This window comes from Thamnophis elegans, chromosome 6 (genome assembly GCF_009769535.1).
Source record: "Thamnophis elegans isolate rThaEle1 chromosome 6, rThaEle1.pri, whole genome shotgun sequence".
Lineage (NCBI taxonomy): Eukaryota > Metazoa > Chordata > Lepidosauria > Squamata > Colubridae > Thamnophis > Thamnophis elegans.
The window spans coordinates 60,125,860-60,143,414 of NC_045546.1; the positions used below are offsets into that span (position 1 = coordinate 60,125,860).

The 17,555-nt window shown below is 40.9% G+C and overlaps 1 non-coding gene across 1 annotated transcript; it reads right to left on the bottom strand.

The window, feature by feature from the left end:
* Positions 1-9,826: 9,826 nt before the first annotated feature.
* On the bottom strand, positions 9,827-9,929 carry LOC116510839. The gene has a single exon (XR_004255676.1). It is a non-coding gene; the product is annotated as a U6 spliceosomal RNA (small nuclear RNA).
* Positions 9,930-17,555: the final 7,626 nt, after the last annotated feature.

The following is a 17,555-nucleotide window of genomic DNA, read 5'->3' on the forward strand; positions in this document are numbered from 1 at the left end:
GATAATACATAGTAAAAATATCTCTGGTCTAAATTCTATTTCTTGTTGTAACATTTTCTTTAACCATACTCTTATTTTAGTCCAATATTTCCTTGCTTCTGCACATGTCCACCACATATGATAGTATGAATCTATTGCTTGTTGACATTTCCAACATTTCCCTGACTTGTCTTTAAACATCTTTGCTAGTTTTCCCAGTGACATGTGCCATCTTTAAAACATTTTGTATACATTTTCTTTGTAAGCTGTTGACATGGTTAATTTATAATTCCTTTCCCATAGTTGTTGCCACTTCTCTAGTTCAATCGTATGGCCAAAATTCTTTGCCCAAGTTAACATTGTATCTTTAACCTCTTCTTCTTCTAACATAGTTCTTAATAGGTAGCTATATAGTTCCTTGATTATTCTTCTTCCGTTCCCATAAGTATCTTATCCAGCTCCGAACTTCCTAAGTTAAAACCATACTCCTTTTATCTTTTTCATATCTTGATTGTGTTTGCAGTTGTGAAAACCAACCTATATCAATCCCTTGTTTTTCTAATTCTTGTTTTTGTTTTAGTTCCCTCCTTTCTGTTAAGATATCTTTGTATCTAATAATATTTTTCATGCTACTAATATTTGGCTGTGTCAATGCTCCCATTGTTGAAAGCCACTTTTGTATTTCTGAATAATATTTCCCTTTCATTCTTTCCCATATTGTTAATAATCCATTCCTAACATAATGTCTTTGAAAATAGCCATGTGTCCTAATTTATCATACCACAAAAAAGCGTGCCAACTGTATTGCCCGCAGTAAGTCAAGGTCAACTCTTCTTACGCAGCTTTTACTGGGCACCATTTACTACTAGACAGCATGCACACTATTAATTCAACATATTTTCTTTTAAGTTCCTGCCTTCGAAAGCAAATCTCAGTGATTCTTGAAAGTTACCAAGAAAATCAAAGGCATAAAATGGAAGTTAAACAATTTGCTTTCTAACATCCTTAAGCAGTTCTCAAGATCTATCACTTCCTTTCTTCTATCTATCGGCTCCGTCCATGTTCACTGCAGGCCCATGGGATGGAGAGCTTTGTAATGTTCACTCCCCCTCTTTCTTCTGCCACTCTCTCTTTAAAAAGCTTTAACCCGAGGTTAAAAAGTTAATTTATAGGAATGTTGCACTTTCAAGCACTCTTATTATCTACCCATGTAGATAATACACGCTAAATTCCCGTGCTCTGTCTGGCCTTCCAGCTGCGGTAGCTCATGTTGGCTACCTTTCCTGCCAAAGGCAAATGCAGGTGTTTTAGGGGAGTTGCGGGTTCCCCAACCACACCCACTTGCATCCCCCCTCTTCACTGTCCCCCCAGGTTACAAAATAACCCCTCCCCCAATACAGCAGGAATCTGACGGTTCTTCAGAGAGCCCTCCAGAGAACATGTCCTGTTGCTGGGATTCAGGCCACACCCCTCCGCTATTCTTTGTTCTGAACATATGAGGTTCATTTTTGAGAACTCCCTTTCCACCTCTGCTGAACTAACAGCAATTGTCCTGACAATATCTCTAGCTTTCTTGATACTGTCAGGAATTGTGTAGTTTCTTGGATCTTTGAATACATTTTCCCCAAAAACTCCCTAATTATTCAAATCAATTTCATAATTAAACATTTCACCAAATTCAATCAATCCTTCCTCTGCTTCTGCCCATGGAATGACTACATCTTCAATGTTCCAGTAATCTAGCTCCAAATATGTGAGAAATTGTAATTTGTTTGTGTCTGACAATTGGCTACCTGTTTTTAGATGTTCGCAATCCATCAGCCTTTTCTTCAAATTGATAATGATGGTTTCCAAAAGATTTTCATGAGGAAGTGCAACAAATCATTGATTTTGAACTAATTTTATATTTTAGAAGGCTTCTAAAGCTATCATTCCATCAACCTTTTTTCCATAAGGGCCCTTTCCCCGTCTAAGCATTTCAAATGCTTTAATTGATCGCAATACCAATTTTTTGGCCTTAATGATGTCTGTGTTTCTCCCCTGCAAGGCATTTGACAGAAGAGAAATCTCATTTAGAATATCAATTATAAAGGTCAAAAAAATTAAAATTTCAAAATGGGCAGCCATGCCTGGAGATTTTCCATTGCCCAGAAAAAAACTGATGTAGCGCTAGATAAGCATGCCACACAGCTATAGTTGATCTTAAACTACAGGCAACCCATCTTGGTCCCAAAACTCTGCCAATCTTCAAGATTTCAATGCCCACTTGCTCAGAGATTTGGAAAAGTTCCGTATGGCTCTTGCAGGATTTATGGAAAGTGGTGTGTATCTTGTCAAGGAATATTTTGAAGTGGTTCAGTTGTTTGATGTCTTTTATGGAGTCATCCAGCACAAGGTGGAGGCGATGGTTCAAGCAGTGGCAGATTACAATGTTTGGGAAATCTTCAGCTATTCTGGTGCTGATCCAGATTTTCTCCCAAACATAATGCTGGCACCATCGGAGCAGAATGCTATTAAATGCTTCTGTAGATATTCAGTGGTAAACCAAACTTTATGTAAGCTTCCCATCACTGAAAAACATATGGTCTCTGCATCTTGTTTCTCCAATTCCACCAGCTCAACAAAAATGGTTTTTGGGCATTCTGAATCCTCACCTTTAACAAAAACTATCTCAATTGCTTTCATTCATAGCATTGAGGCTTCATCAATGTTCAAACACACTTTCAGATTCTTTGCAATAATGCTGGCAAACATGGTGGTTTTAATTTCGTTTGCAATGAATTCAACTATTTTCACTGTGGATGTCTGTGGATGCAAGCCTACTCCCAGATCTACTCCAATGGCAGTTAGCAAATCTACCTGCCCTTCAAGTGTCTGAGAATAATTTGCATCTTTGTGCCTGATTGTAAACTGTAAAAATATTGTGCTAGTACTGGGTAAATGTTTTCCAGTTGATTTACCTATAGATTTTGTTAAAGCATCATGCTCCCGTTGTTTAATGTTCTCTCTACAAATGGTGTGTGATTTTGATTTAAAATGTTCCTTAATTTTTTTTTCTGAGAGATGCTTGCTGATTCTCATTATTTGTCCCTGCTACCTCAACCTGGAAATTTTTCCATTCTCTGGAAACATGAACAACTTTAATGAGAACCCATGTGTAAGGGCTACTCTCCTAACTTAAGAAAGTGAAGACTCTTGAAATGGAGTATTTCAAAAGAAACCTTTTATTAAGAAAAATGGAAGCCATTAAATTCAAAGCAACATCTGAATCCCCTTAGGCAATGCAAGTAGAATTAAAGCAGTAGAGACCCCTCCCATTAGTTAGAATGCAGATTTTAGCCAATACACAAGTGAACTCACAGACAAGACATTGGCAGCAACCCAGACGCCCAATGATAAGAGATACACACAAGAACTTCTCCAGCCTAGTATAACGGTTGTGTCCTGCAAAAGGTCTCCTCCCAAAGTCTCTTCTTATATACTCTCTTGGGAGGAGCCAAATCACAACCACCTGGGCCTGATTATCTCCTATGAGTTTGTCTCCGTAATTGCTGCCTTTGCTACTCCGCCCTTCTCTACCAGGCGTCAGGGACCAATTCCCTTTGCTCCTCCCCACTGCTCCAGTGCCTGACGTCAGGGACAAACTCCCTTTGACTTTCACCACTGCTCCATGCCTCAGGTGCCTCTGGGTGGCCAACCAGCCTCTCTGGTCCCTGCTCAGAGTCTGAACCCTGCCCAGGGTCCTCCACATCTTCCAGAGCCAACTCATAGGGTCCCTCGCTATCGGAGTCTGTTGGCAGCTCCAACGGCTCCTGCTGGGCCACAACACATTCCTATGGCTATCTTCCATTAGACATTAAAGTGAAACGTCCCACATGGCCATTATAAACATTCCCCCAAAAGGTGATGGGCTCTCAAGGTACTTTGGCGCCAGGAAACCAGTTGCAAAATATCAGTTGACACAGGTCCTGCTAATAAATCGACTCCAAAGTTCCCCTTCTCCCAATTGAATGGCAGTATCACTTTTGGGGATCTGACACCGTGTTTCGTACAATACACACAAACTAACTTTTTGTCCAACACTGCCAGTCCATCATACTTCTTGAAGTTTTTGTATTGCTGCAAATTCCAGCAGTCAGGAGGTTTTGGAAGACTTTCAGTGGAGGTGATGGACTTGCTGCTTTCTCTGACTTCAAGTGGTGGAAGTGGTCATGCTGGTGGTGCTGGTCCACCTGCTGGTGTTGGCGCTGGTGGTGCTGGCCCACCTGCTGGTACTGATGGACTGTTGTGGATCAGTTGATTGCTCCTGGTCTTTTGGTGAAGAAAGCGGTCATACTCTGTTGCCTCTTCTTTATCATGTTAAATAATACTAACTGCAAAAGAAATAAAACAATATTGGACTCAATTGTGGTTGTAGAACTATTGAGAACTATAGGTAACAGAAGGGACCTCTGTTTTCACCCAACAATGTACAGTCTTTTCAGGAAGGATGTCCCCCAACAAACAGGAAAGATATAGTTTTTTCATCTAAGAAGTTAGATCAAGAAGAATGAATGTCATAGATAGATTCACAGAGCAACACAGATTTCTTTTTCTGAAATTTATTCTTTAGATAAAAAAACAGGAATATATGAATTAGGTTCAGTACTTAAATCAGTCCAAGTAGTTATTCAAGAGTTAGTGGTGTCATGGTTAGAAGCAATGGTAAAGCAAGATATGGATTTGAAACCAGAAATATTTTGTTGGGTATTTCAAAGGGAATACAATACATATTTAATTTTACCCATGTTAACAGTTGCTGGAATTGTGTTTACACAACAGTGGAAAAACAAAGACATGAAAATGAATAAAGAAAATATTAGAATGTGGGGGAATGAATAAAATTGACAATTAAAATCAAGGAGAAGGCTTCAAATACTTTTTAACGTGGGATTTATTTTATCAATGGCTCGTAGCATTTAGGGTCCCGAGGCTGAAGATGAAAAGAATGTAATCCACACACGGATAGCTGAATCAACCAAAGTTTATTGAGCATCCAGAATTGACATGAGAATCAACAGCAAAATTATTAATCATGAAACATCATTCTTATAGTGTTTTCAGCTTCTTTGAGCTCTACCTACTTTACGTGTTATACCATTATTAGCTAACCAGTCTCCAAGGAACAATAATTGGTTAGTCCTTACATCATTGATATACGTGAGAACGTTCATGTTGTAATAGCTGAATAAATCAAGTGTTATCAAATGAGTGAATAAAATGTTGCAGGTTATACTTTGTTTCATCTTGTGTCCTCGATCCATGCCTGGGAACACTGCAAGCAAAGAATAGCTGACAGGCAAATATTTTCTGCAGATTGCTGCAGTTTTTGCTTACACATGTAACCTCAGTTCCAAGGACCATTCAGATGATTCACTGTAAAAACCCTACATTTCCTCGCTTTTTGTTTTTAATGACGAAAAAAGAGATTTTTCAAGAGCATGCATTTGAATCACATTCAAAGTAGGTGCAGGAGACTTGCGAAACATGGCAAAAAAGGAAGGAACACATTGCATACAGCAACAGCAAAGTATAAGTAATGCGATTATGTTCACACCATAGAAAATTCATCATGTACATTATTTTTTATAGAAGCTTGTAAATTAGCTAATTCATCTTCAATAGTTTTATTAAGTGAATGAAAATGCACAGCACAAGCATGTTGACCAACTAAGCTGCAAAATCCACCTTGACGAGCTAGCAAATAGTCTATAGCAAAGCGTTGTTGAATTAAATCTTGATTAAGTTCTTCAATTTCATTTTGCAAATCTCTAATAATTGCAGCAGTAGCAGTAATAGATTTCTCCAATCGGCATGTGAGACCTAAAATAGAATGTCTATTTTCTTGAGCTATTATTCCTGGGTATGATCCCAAAGTAATAGTTCCAGTTATGGCTCCAACTAATGCACGTCCAAAAGTAGGCAATGAAGAAAATTGAGTATCAATAATAATTTCATCAGAACATTTTGATTCCAAGACAGTACATCTTTTTCGAGTTGATAAACTTCCAGAAACACTCACTTGTACAGGTAAAGACAAATATCCAATGGCAGCACATTGATAGTTCTGAGAGTGTACGTTAGTTGCATATTTGTCAAAGAAAAACCACATTGCAGGATCTTTTAATTGCCATCCAGCACAGATTGATCCACCTGTTCCAGTATTAGAAGAGACAGTTTCAAAAATAGGAAAATTTTCAGGATACATATCAGGTATAGTGTTATGACCTTGTGATGTTTTAATAGTACTCCATAACCAATATTTCTGAGTACAATAACTATAATTCCCTACTTTATCTAAAATATGTTTAGCTTTTGGGTAATCAGACCATTGATTAAGCCAATTATGATGAGCATAACAACAAAAACATAAACCTCTAGTAAATTGGTTAATACGAATAGAATTCCATCTAACTAAATTTAATTCATTTGGAGGAGTAGAAAATAACCAAGAAGAATAAATATGTTGAAGTTGCGAAACAATGAAATAAGAAGAATTAATTAGATTAGGAATAACCAAGAGCCATAGGTGGTTCATAATATAAAGTTATATTACAGCCATGAATCAAAAACATATATTGAGCATGACGAATCCAAAGATTAGGACTAAAAGGAAAAGCAATGGTTGTCTCCGAGTTAGTAGAAACCGGAAAGATAAAGCAAAAGAGAAAACAACACATGAGAAAAAAGGATTTTTTCAATTGAGGTTGATCTTCAATGTGATTCCAAGGCAAGATTGGAGGATGTTGCATCCTTGGATCTTTCATTTGTTTTTCCATGATAAGGACGAACACACCGGCCTGGAATCCACACAGCTTGCTTTGTTTGCAAATCTTCAACTGTAGCGTAACCATGTCCAACTTATAACCACGATCAACTTATAACCTGGGGACGTCTGAAAATGAAACTTGACTGGAATGTCTGAAAAGGAATCTAGAAAACTTAAGTAATTCCATGCATAAAGAGCAATAGAGATCAAATTTTGAATCTTTCTCAAATTGAAGGGACCAGATTCAGTTTTTACTAATTTAGTTAATGTAGCTTTGAATGTACGATGAGCTCGCTCAATTATAGCTTACCCTTGAGAATTGTAAGGAATTCCATGTATCAATTGAATGTTCCATTGCTGACAAAGAGAATTAAAGTCCTTGCTAGTATACGCAGAACCATTATCAGTTTTTAATTGAATTGGTCGGCCCATTACGGAAAAAGCAGAAAGACAATGAGACATTGCATCAAAAGTGCGCTCATGTCTAGCAGCAGTGACCCACAAAAAAATGAGAATATGTATCAATGGATGCATGTAAATAAGTGTATGGTTCTTAGCGCTTCAGGAAGAGGAGAACGAGTAAAAATAGAAGAAAATGAAAGATTCAATGTATTTGTAATAACTATTCTAGGATCTTTAGGTAAAGAATATTGAATATCACCAAGGTAGTGTGAAAAGGCAATTTGATATGAATCAGAAACAGTCATCAAATGTTCATGTTCAAGTTTAGTACGAGTGAAAGCTATTCCATCCAGGTCATGACCTATTAATTGCAAAGATCTTCATCGTGCTTTCATAATCAATTCTTCTAAAGCCTGTTGATAAGGAAAAATATTTCTAGGAGGAGAAGCAGACAAATTCAACCATTCATGAATATGAATCACTTTTTCATCCAAAATAGAATAAAGACAACTATTAGGTAAAGGTGAAGTAGGAAGAATTGCTAATCATAATTTCTTAGCTATAGAAACAATTCTATCAACGTATCCCAATTTAAGTTTATTTAGAATGTCCTGGAGCCATTTCTTTTGCAAAACAGTAAGCAAGACTAAATCTCCAGGTTGTTTGGAACCTTTTAATAAAGAGAAAAGACAATAAGCGAAACCATGTTACCTCTTTTTCTTTATCCTGTGACTGTAATGGAATAGTGAAAAAACAATCATTCAAATCCACAACTAATAGTTTATAAAACTGTGGGATTAAATTAGGATTAGGAAGACCGTTGAATACATTCATTTATTTTTCTAAGATCAGATAAAAACCTCAATTTTCCTCTTTTCTTTTTAATAACAAAGACAGGAGTGGTCCATGGACTAGTAGAAGGTTCAATATGGCCAGCAGCCAATTGCTCCTGTACAAGGGAATGCAAAGCAATCAATTATTCAGAAGATAGAGGCCATTGCTCAGTCCAAACAGGTGTAGAACAAAGCCATTTAAGAGGAAGCACCATCATCCAAAATCAAATGAATATTAAGAAGAGAAAGAAGATCCCTACCCCAAATATTAGTATGAATATCTAAAATGTAAGGATGTAAAGATACAGACTTACCAGCAGAGGTTGTGATGGCTATGGAATGAATGCTTTGCCAATCAGTTGTAGATCCACCAATGCACCACAAGGAATTAACATCACATTTAGGCCATTGGACAGGCCACTATAAAAGGGAGATGACAGTAACGTCGGCTCCTGTGTCCAACAAACTCTGAAACGGTTGCTTATTAAGATACAAAGTAAGAAGTGGCCTATGAGAATTAATAGACTGCAGGAGTCCTATAGAAGTAAGAGTTGAACCAAATCCAGAATCACCACGATTTCCAGTACCTGGGTTAGGTACCTTATAGGGAAGCAAAAGAAGTTGTGCTACAGAAGATCCTTTAGGAAAAAATTGTGGAATGTTAACCCAAATTTGCATAAAAATCACTCCAGTGTAATCAGAATCAATAACTCCAGGAACTACAGAACATCCCAATTTATGAGCAGAAGAACGTGGTAGGATTATGCCAACCAAACCAAAAGGAAGAGGACCAGTGTATTGAGAAGAGACCAGTTTCACTTCTAAAGGAAATTTAAAACAAACACATCCTGTTTAATAACTTCACTTTTGCACTTAGGAAATTCTGTACAATGGTAGTCAACCACCACTAAATGGCGTGAACGACAATCTTTCTGAAAATGACCTGATTTTTCACATTTGAAACAATTCCAAGCAGCTGCATGAGAATAATACAAATATTCACCTTTCCAAACAACACACTGCACAGAAGTCAAAATCACACGAAACAACCACCTCCAATTTTGAGGCATCACAGAACAACCACTCTCAATTCCTTCCAAAAGACCTCTAGTAAAATTTCCAGTAATTCCATAATCAGAAATAGCCTTTTTTAACTCCCTTAAAATCTGAAATGGCAAACCTTCCCATTCAGCAATTTGCTATCCAGCCTGTGGTTGATACTGTATCGGACACACACACCACAATTCAGCTAACTCTTTTCCAGAAATAGTAACATCTGATTTACAACTTTCTACCATTTTCTGAAAAGCAGACTTTGGAAGAATATTAGCAGAAGGAGGGGGAATAGGAGGAAGAGAAAGAGGAGGGGGGATAGGAGGAGGGGGAGGCTTTAACACAATGTCAGAAGAAGCAGAAGAAGGTGTTATTTCAGCCTTAGACTTAAGATCAAAAGACGAAATTTCTTTTTCAGACAACGGAAGAAAAATCACAGTAGTAGAAGAATGTTGAGAGGGAGGGATGATAAGAAAGAAACAGAATCTTCTTTCTGACCAAACATTTCTATAGCATAATGACACAAATACCAAGCATGCAAATTATCTATATCTTTCCTCGGCTCAGAATGCAAAACCTTACCAACTTTTTCCCAATCTGACAACTTCAGAGAGCCTTTTGCAGGATAGAAAGGACGTTAACTTTAACTTTTAATAAATTTATATGCCGCCCAATCCCATAGGACTCCGGGCAGCTTACAGAAACAAGTTAATATAAGGAGTTAAAATAAAGAAACAATTTAAAAAGAAAAAAAAATATGGAACGCTTCACAAATTTGCATGTCATCCTTGCGCAGGGGCCATGCCTTCTCTGTATCGTTCCAATTTTAGTATATGTGCTGCTGAAGCTAGGACAATTTAAAGCAATTTCACGGACCAGCCGAAAAAGAGCCTTTTGTGAAACAGATAACTCAGTCTTCTTAAGAAGATAACCCAACTCATGAACATGCTTCCTTTGTTCCTGAGAAAGCGAAGATGCCATACTTACAGAAACCTTGATAGGTTGAGAAGCCCTTAGGCTGACGACGCATCTGTCCTTCCCTGGACGAAATATGGGTCCCTGTTCGGGGCGCCAAAATGTAGCATTTAGGGTCCCGAGGCTGAAGATGAAAAGAATGTAATCCACACACGGATAGCTGAATCAACCAAAGTTTATTGAGCATCCAGAATTGACATGAGAATCAACAGCAAAATTATTAATCATGAAACATCATTCTGATAGTGTTTTCAGCTTCTTTGAGCTCTACCTACTTTACGTGTTATACCAATATTAGCTAACAAGTCTCCAAGGAACAATAATTGGTTAGTCCTTACATCATTTTTTTGCGGCCTCAAGAATGGCATTTTAACTAGTGTGTTGAATGTATGATAGTACGACTGTGAGAGTGAATGTGCCCACTTTTAATTTAATTAATTTAATTATTTTTATCACTATATTGTATTTTTAATGACTACTGTGGGGTGCGTCTGAGCAGAATGTTTGTTGGGTGAACATGATAGGACTGGGGGTGCGACCTGGAGCCCCCTCCACTGAGTGCAGAAGCAGAAGTGGATAGGGGCCTGGATCTGCCCCTCACCCTAGAGTGAATGGTATGTGTGGCCTGCCGGGAAGAATGGGGGCCATGGGAGAGGGGGGAGGGTCTACGGATGGGGGAGAGGGTCGCAGCATTTCGGTTACGACTGGGAGGGGCAGATATGACGGGAGCTGTAGGGCTAGCCATTACCAGGGAAGAAGGACTCGCTACATTACAGTGATTCCTTGTTCCAGCCCCTCAGGCTCACCTCAAGAACCTGGTGGCAGAGGAGATCAGGGCCCTGGTCTCAGGTTGCTGCTGCTAAATGCCAGGTCTGTTGTGAATAAGGCTCCCCTCGTCTGGGACTTAATATTAGACGAGGGGGCAGACCTGGCATGTATAACTGAAACCTGGCTGGGCCAAGAGGGAGGAGTCCCCCTCTCAGAAATGTGCCCAGATGGGTTCCAGGTGCTCCACCAACCACGACACCAGAAAATGGGGTGGGGGAGTAGCAGTGTTGTCCAGGAGTCGTTAGTCCCTCGCAGGATCCCTGCCCCAGAGATTGTGGGGTGTGAGTCTCTTCTCTTGAAGTTGGACCTAGGGGTTCAAATGGGCTTGTTCCTGACGTACCTACCTCCCAGCTGCGTCATGACAGCCCTGCCTGTGCTACTAGAGGTAGTAGCCGGGTTGGCGGTAGAGTTCCCCAGGCTAATGGTGCTGGGGGACTTTAATCTACCGTCTCTTGGCGAACACTCTGAAGGAGCACAGGAGTTCATGGCCTCCATGACAACCATGGACTTGACCCAAGTAGTTCAGGGTCCAACTCATAGAGCGGGACACACACTCGACCTTGTATTTCTCTTGGGGCAGTGGAGACGTGATCTGGGGAATAGAGACCTCACCCTTGTCATGCTCAAATCACTCCTTGCTGAGGTTTGACTTCAGGACACTATTCCCTCACTGCAGGGAGGTGGAACCAATTAAATGGTTCCTCCCCAGGCGCCTGATAGACCTGATGGGATTTCAGAGGGAGCTTGGAGAAATACCTGACTCCCTTGCACGCAATCCGACCAAATCCTTAGTCGCTGCCTGGAATGTTGCGGCGACTGAGGCACTGGACTGGATTGCGCCTTTGAGGCCTCTCTGTGGCAGTGGATCCAGGAGGGCACCTTGGTTTACTGAGGAACTCCTGGAGATGAAGTGCCAAAAGAGACGCCTAGAGCGACGTTGGAGGACTAGTAACTCTGAATCTGATCGAACACTACTAAGAGCCTTTATTAGGACTTACCTAGTGGTGATATGGGCGGCAAAATGCACACATTTTTCCGCTCTTATTGCATCCGCAGAATCCCGCCCAGCAGCCCTGTTCAGGGTGACCCGCTCCCTCCTGAAAGGTGAGGGGGTGGGGGAACCCCTGCAGGGAAGAGCTGAGGAATTTGTTCAGTTTCTGTCAGATAAAATCACTCAGATTCGGACAGACCTGGACTCCGCTTGGGCAGTACCAGCCGAGATGCCAAGGGCAGGTCTAAGTCGGACTTCCTGGGATGAGTTCGAATTTGTCACCCCTGAGGAAGTGGACAAGGCCATGGGAGCGATGAGCGCCTCCACCTGCTTACTGAACCCATGCCCCTCCTGGCTGGTCTCGACCAGCAGGGAGGTGGCATGAGGCTGGCTCCAGGCAATTACCAACGCATCTTTGCAGGAGGGGTCTTTCCCGCAGCCACTAAAGGAAGCGGTGGTGAGACCCCTCCTCTCCAACCTTCCTTTTCTGGGGAAGGTTGTTGAGAAGGTCGTGGCGCTTCAACTCCGACGGACCTTGAATGAAGCGGATTATCTGGATTCCTTTCAGTCTGGTTTCAGGCCTGGGTACAGCACTGAAACCGTTTTGGTCGCACTGATCGATGATCTCTGGCGGGCCAGGGTTAAAGGGCACTCCTCTATCCTGGTGCTTCTTGACCTCTCAGCAGCTTTCGATACCATTGACCATGGTATCCTTCTGCGACGTCTGGAGGAGGTGGGAGTGAGGGGCACCGTTCTACGGTGCCTCTCCGGTACGTCACAGTCGGTGTTGGTCGGGGGACAGACGTCGACCTCCAGGCCCCTCAAATGTGGGGTGCCACAGGGTTTAGTCCTGTCCCCCCTCCTATTCAACATCTACATGAAGCCGCTGGGTGAGATCATACGACGGCACGGGATAAAGTACCATCAATATGCAGATTATACTCAATTGTATCTATCTGCCCCGTGCCAGCTCAGTGTAGCAGCGGACGTGATGTGCCGATGCCTGGAAGCTGTCAGGATCTGGATGGGGATGAACAAATTGGTACTCAATCCTGACAAGACTGAGGGGCTTTGGATGTTGCCCCCGAAGAACAGTTCAGACAGTCCATCCTTGATCCTGGGGGGTGAAAATTTACACCCCTCAGAGAGGGCTCACAATTTGGGGGTCCTCCTGGATTCGCAGCTGACACTTGAACACCATCTGTCGGCTATGACCAGGGGGGCTGTCAGCCTCTGCTTTGCTGCTGCTTCGGCTGCCATGAAACGGGGAGGGAGGGCATGGTATTTGGGAGGAGTTACTTGTTGTGCTGGAGGAAGATTCTGGAGTTCTGCTGCCTGTCGGACTACGCATGCGGAGGAGGTTCCCGCCAAGGCTAACGGCACCGACATTCCATCTTGGTGATGCCTTTTGAAGTTATCTCACACCTGACACTTAGGAGAATTATGATTGGACTGTAACTGGGATGCCAAGGGGTGGGGAATGGGTTATTTTATATATCAATCGCTTTCGCGCCCAAATAATCAGTCTTCGCTTTGCTATGCCTTTAATCATTTATAATTAGTAAAAGTACACTTGATTTCTACCTATGCAGTCTCATGGTCTTCTTTCCTAATTACTCAATGAAGAGGTGCTGACAGGGGCCTTTGCCCAGGTTCACCTGGTACACCAATTGCGGCCCTACTTGGACAAGGGGGCACTTCAGACGGTCACTCAGGCCCTTATCACCTCAAGGCTCGATTATTGCAATGTGCTCTACATGGGCCTACCCTTGAAAAGGGTTCGGAGACTATAGCTAGTCCAGAATGCAGCCGCGTGAGCGATATTGGGTGTACCGAGATACACCCATATTACACCTGTCCTCCGTGAGCTGCACTGGCTGCCAATTGGTCTCTGGACGCAATTCAAGGTGTTGGTTATTACCTTTAAAGCCCTACATGGCTTAGGACCAGCCTATCTGCGAGACCGTCTACTGCCATACACCACACAATGGCCGATAAGATCCCACAGGGTGTGCCTCCTTCGGATACCGTCAGCCGGACAGTGTCGGCTGGCGGGCCCCCGGAGGAGAGCCTTCTCTGTGGCTGCTCCGACCCTGTGGAATCAGCTACCCCCAGAGGTCCGGACCTTACCCACTCTCATGGCCTTCAGGAAAGCCGTTAAAACCTGGCTGTTCCGGCAGGCCTGGGGCTGTTGACCTTAGTGCTAAGGTCCAGCCCCGATTAGAACGTATGTGTGTTGTGAATTTTAAACTATTTTTTTACTTATTTTGCTTTTCTTTTTTTTTTCTTCTTTCATTGTAAGCCGCCCGGAGTCCTCCGGGATTGGGCAGCTTATAAATTTAATAAATGAAATGAAATAAATGAAATCATTGATAGACGTGAGAACGTTCACGTTGTAATAGCTGAATAAATCAAGAATTATCAAATGAGTGAATAAAATGTTGCAGGTTATACTTTGTTTCATCCCGTGTCCTCGAACCATGCCTGGGAACACTGCAAGCAAAGAATAGCTGACAGGCAAATATTTTCTGCAGATTGCTGCAGTTTTTGCTTACACGTGTAACCTCAGTTCCAAGGACCATTCAGATGGTTCACTGTAAAAACCCTACATTGGCTAACTAACAGAAACAGAAGTTAGAAATCTAAAAGTACGAAAGAAAACACCAATTATGTAAGGAAAAGTCACTAAAATATAAAAGCAAATATTATTAGTATTTGATCATTATTAATGTGTATATAACTGTGGGACATTACACACATACCCCAAACTATGACAGTGCCAGGAAAACACCAAATGAATAAATGTTTTACCCCAAAAGACTGCAGATGAAAACAGTTTTCCCTCTAACTCGAAGGACAGGAAAGATAAAGCCACTGGAATAAAAACCATCAAGGCATTGCGGGACGTATTAGCATAAAGGACAGTTGCAGAAACCTCACAGAACCAGAAACCACATAAAACAGTGGCAAGAAACTCAAGCCAGCCTTTCCCCCTTTAAGAAAACCCCAGGCAAAAACACCAGCTGACAGGAAGACTTAAATTCTTAAGTACACCTGTTAAGACAAAGGGAATCAGCAGGCTAAAAATAGCTCACCTGGAACTCCTCTTTACCTTTTTCCTGGCAGGATTAACCCCCAGGAAACAGGAAAACAAAAGCAGGGCAATCAGAAACCATCAAAACCCATCAAGCTGCAAGAGCTCACAAAGCAGCACACAGATCAACATATGAAAACAGCTGAAAAGGTGATTGCTGCAAGAAGCAACCACCTCACAATTACCTCAAAAATCAGTTATCACACAGAAACACACAAAATCTTGCAAAGCTGCCTTGCACCAACCTGTACATATAAAAGCAGCCATTTTGATGTGGAATTGATGTGGAAATTTGAATTTTAAAATTTATGTACCTCAAAATGGCTGCTTTTCTTTGTGCAGGTTGGTGCAAGGCAGCTTTGCGAGATTTGGTGTATTTATTCACACTCACTACAGAAACACACAGAAACACACAAAATCTTGCAAACCATGCACCAACTGCACATTTAAAAGCACCAAAGCATGTTGTAACCAGTTGATATACTTCTTCTTTTTTATGATAGATACCTGTGTTTCGTTTTTTTTCCCCTGCCTTGTCCTTTGTCGTTTTTGTCCTTTTTTTCTTTTTTTCTTTTTTCTTTTTTATGCCTTTTCCTTTTGATTTTTTCTTTTCCCACTGGTGTGGGCAGGTATTGTTTAAGATTATTACTTTTATTAATATCTTTAAATAATAATTACAGTCAAATGAAAATGGATATATGATAATGCTTGAGTTAATATGAGTTATGTTTGTTGACCGTGGAGGAGATGTACCAAAGCTTGTCTGTAATCGATTGATACATTTTTTACAGATGTAAAGAAAGATGCTGTACTTGTTTTAATTAAAATTTAAAAACATTTATTAAAAAAAAAAGCAACATATTGCATCACAAATAAAACATTTCCTAAAAGCAATAAAAATTCTTTTAATAAACATTTCCTGAAAACAAAAATTAAAAAAAACAATTCCTAAAAACAATTTGAAAAAAAACATTTCCTAAAAGCAATAAAATTTCTTTTTAAAAACATTTCCTCAAAACAATAAAATTTCTTTTTAAAAACATTTACTAAAAGCAATAATTTTTTAAAAAACATTTCCTCAAAACAATAAAATTTCTATTAAAAACATTTCTTCAAAACAATAATTAAAAAATACATTTCCTCAAAACAATATTAAAAAAACATTTCCTAAAAACAGCCAAATTTCCTGAAAAAAATTAACAATAAAATATCCTTTTAAAAAAACATTAAAAGAATAAAGAATAAAAACCAGTCACTTACCAGCAGGCAGAATCAGCTGCTCTCTGATGTGATAGATGCGGGAATGGATGTAGGTAGCAGGCAACCAGGCCAGATGCTCCAGCTGAAGGTAAGCTTTACTGGAGGCAAACAGGGTCAACCTAGTCAGCTAGACCCCCCTTGCATGGAGCTGAGGCAGCTTAGCCAGCCAGGCGAGACCAGGGGCTGGGGGTGGTGGTGGCAAGAAGCTACTGAGAGCACCGATGGGCTTTGCCATCTATGCAAGCCCAGGGATTGGCTAGGGCCTTCCTTGCTATCTCTCCCTGGACTCGCATAGAACACGAAACCCACCAAGGCTCTCGATGATTCTTGCCACCCCCCTACTATCCACCCCATGAAGTCGCAGCTGTAGGCTTACTTACCTTTAGGCAGCTGCAGGAAGAGGCAGCAGTAATGCAGCAGGGCAGGCAGGCTGGGAAGTCAGTGAGGATCAGGAAGTGACCATGCGAGAGCCAAGCCAGTAAAGGTATGGGCCGCATGTTGACTGCAGTATATATAGAGCTCTCAGAAGCAGGGTTGTCAGTGAGCTAGCAAGTCAGTGAGCGGCAGGCAGGTAGGCAGGCGAAGCATGGTGCAGACGGGCAGGGCGAGACAGAGAGAAAGCAGCAACTGGGGGGCAGGGAGAATGAGCAGGGACAGGCCAGGGGACCGTACCAGTTCGGGGATGTGGCCAGGCCACCATTGCTACTGGTTCTGAAAGGTGCAGCCAATTATTACTACCTATTTGGCTGAACTGGACCGAACCAGTAGGAGTCCACTTCTGGCTATAGTTATTTTCAAATTGATTTATGAACAATGAATCTAAAATATGAAAGAGGAGCTTTTTAAACAAAACTTGTGTCTTTATTGACCACTGCTAAAAATTTGAAATTGAACATCCAAGAATTAATATGTTCAATTCAGACCCTCTATTGTCCATCTAGTTGGAGTCTTAAAATACTTCCTAGAAAGCATTGTTGGAAGAAAAATCAGGTTCCGGTTCTAAGCCAGGAATAAAATGGAGGCTGCTTGAGAAATAAAGGTCTATTTATTTATTTTTTTCCAAAGAATTTTTATTTTTTTATTCTATTACATATCATATTAAGCATACATTGACATAATTGGTATTCTTCTTTACATTTATCATTCTTATACATTTATTATTTTATTTAATAAGTTATAATGTACATTTTGGGTTGCTTAATTTACCTTCCTTCTTTTGTAACACTCCTTGTTTTCCCTTTCTTTTCTCCCTCCCTCCCTTCTCTTCTTTCTTCCTTTCTCCTTCCTTTCTCCTCTCCTTCTCCTACTCCTGCTCTTCCCCTTCCCTCCTTA